The sequence below is a fragment of the Arachis hypogaea genome, chromosome 5 (genome assembly GCF_003086295.3).
Source record: "Arachis hypogaea cultivar Tifrunner chromosome 5, arahy.Tifrunner.gnm2.J5K5, whole genome shotgun sequence".
In the NCBI taxonomy this organism is placed as follows: Eukaryota; Viridiplantae; Streptophyta; class Magnoliopsida; order Fabales; family Fabaceae; genus Arachis; species Arachis hypogaea.
The window spans coordinates 57,195,773-57,198,443 of record NC_092040.1 but is presented as its reverse complement, the minus strand read 5'-3'; the positions used below and the strand labels follow the sequence as shown (position 1 = coordinate 57,198,443).

General features: G+C 30.9%; 1 non-coding gene across 1 annotated transcript; it reads right to left on the bottom strand.

Moving 5' to 3' along the window:
- Positions 1–2,334: 2,334 nt before the first annotated feature.
- LOC112804261 (small nucleolar RNA R71) lies at positions 2,335–2,442 on the bottom strand. Its single transcript, XR_003202877.1, has one exon. It is a non-coding gene; the product is annotated as a small nucleolar RNA R71 (small nucleolar RNA).
- Positions 2,443–2,671: the final 229 nt, after the last annotated feature.

The window sequence follows — 2,671 nt, the reverse complement described above, 5'->3', positions numbered from 1 at the left end:
GACCATAGCTTGCTTCAAGATGACAATCTCCGTGGGATTGACCCTTACTCACGTAAGGTTTATTACTTGGACGACCCAGTGCACTTGCTGGTTAGTTGTGTGAAGTTGTGAAAAAGAGTTGAGATTACAATTGTGCGTACCAAGTTGTTGGCGCCATTGAGATCACAATTTCGTGCACCAAGTTTTTGGCACCGTTGCCGGGGATTGTTCAAGTTTGGACAACTGACGGTTCATCTTGTTGCTCAGATTAGGTAATTTTCTTCTCATTTCAACCTTTATTTTGTTTTCAAAAAGTTTTCAAAAATCTTTCAAAAAGTTTTCTTCTTCTTCATTTTTCCAAAATTAATTTTTGAAAAATCCAAAAAATTTTATAAAATCAAAAAATCAAAAAATATTTTGTGTTTCTTGTTTAAGTTAGTGTCAATTTTTAAGTTTGGTGTCAATTGTATGCTTTTATTTTCCTAAAATTTTTGAAAAATTCATGGATGGTGTTCTTCATGATCTTCAAGTTGTTCTTGATAAGTCTCCTTGTTTGATTTTTAAATTTTCTTATTTTGTGTCTTTTCTTGTTTTTCATATGCATTCTTGTTTTGTTAGTGTATAACCATTAAAAATTTCTAAGTTTGGTGTCTTACATGTTTTTCTTTTCTTAAAAATTTTTCAAAATAAGTTCTTGATGTTCATCATGATCTTCAAAGTGTTCTTGGTGTTCATCTTGACATTCAAAGTGTTCTTGCATGTATCATTTGTTTTAATCCAAAATTTTCGTGTGTTGAGTCATTTTGAGGTTTTTCTCTTTCCTCATTAAATTCAAAAAAAAACAAAAAAATATCTTTCCCTTATTTCTCTCACAAATTTCGAAATCTTTGGGTTGACTTAGTCAAAAAATTTTTAAATAAGTTACTTCTTGTTAATCAAGTCAAGATTTCAATTTTAAAAATCTTATCTTTTCAAAATTTTTTTCATAAATCAAATCTTTTTTACTTTTTATTATTTTCGAAAATTTAAAAAAAAATTGATTTTCAAAATCTTTCTCTTAATTTTATTTCATAATTTTCGAAAACTTTACTAACAATTAATGTGATTGATTCAAAAATTTCATGTTTGTTACTTTCTTGTTAAGAAAGGTTCAACCTTTAAATTCTAGAATCATATCTTTTAGTTTCTTGTTAGTCAAGTCATTAACTTAATTTTCAAAATCAAATCTTTCTAAATTTCTTTTTCAAATCTTTTTCAAAATAAATTTCAATCATATCTTTTCAATCATATCTTTTCAAACATATCTTTTTCAAATCATATCCTTTTCAAAATCAATTTCAAAATCTTTTCTAACTTCTTATCTTTTCAAAATTGATTTTCAAATCTTTTTCAACTAACTAATTGACTTTTTGTTTGTTTTACTATTTCTTATCTTTTTCAAGACCACCTAACTACTTTTTTCTCTCTAATTTTCGAAAATCCCTCACCCTTTTTCAAGATTCTTTTTAATTAACTAATTGTTTTAAATTTTAATTTTATGCTATTTCTTCTCTTAATTTTCGAATTCTAACTAAATTTTAAAATAAAAACAAAAATATTTTCCTTTTTCTTTTAATTATTTTTGAAAACTCTCTCTCTCATCTCCTCCTATTTATTTATTTATCTACTAACACTTCTCTTCTACTCATAATTCGAACCCTCTTCTCTTTTCTCTCTGTGTTCGAATTTTTCCTCATCTATTCTTCTTCTCTTCTACTCACATAAAGGAATCTCTATACTGTGACATAGAAGATTCCTCTTCTTTTCTATTCTCTTCTTTTTCATATGAGCAGGAGCAACGACAAGGACATTCTTGTTGAAGTATATCCTGAACCTGAAAGGACTCTGAAGAAGAAGCTAAAAGAAGCTAAAGCACAACAATCCAGAGAAAACCCTACAGAGAATCTCAAAAAAGAAGGAGACATGGCCGAACCCAACAACAATGCAAGGAAGATGCTTGGTGACTTTACTACACCAAATTCCAACTTCCATGGAAGAAGCATCTCAATCCTTGCAATTGGAGCAAACAACTTTTAGCTAAAGCCTCAATTAGTTTCTCTGATGCAACAGAATTGCAAGTTTTATGGACTTCCATCAGAAGATCCTTTTCAGTTCTTAACTGAATTCTTGTAGATCTGTGATACTATTAAGACCAATGGAGTTGATCCCGATGTCTATAAGCTTATGCTTTTTCCTTTTGCTGTAAGAGATAGAGCTAGAACATGGTTGGACTCTCAGCCTAGAGATAGCCTGAACTCTTAGGATAAGCTGGTTACGGCTTTCTTAGCCAAGTTCTTTCCTCCTCAAAAGCTGAGCAAGCTTAGAGTGGATGTTCAAACCTTCAGGCAAAAAGAAGGTGAATCCCTCTATGAAGCTTGGGAGAGATACAAGTAACTGACCAAAAAGTGTCCTTCTGACATGCTTTCAGAATGGACCATCCTGGATATATTCTATGATGGTCTGTCTAAATTGTCTAAGATGTCATTGACATGGTTGCAAATAACCAATTCATGTACACCTCTGAAAGGAATCCTGTGAGTAATGGGACGCCTCAGAGGAAGGGAGTTCTTGAAATTGATGCTCTGAATGCCATATTGGCTCAGAACAAAATGTTGACTCAGCAAGTCAATATGATTTCTCAAAGTTTGAATGG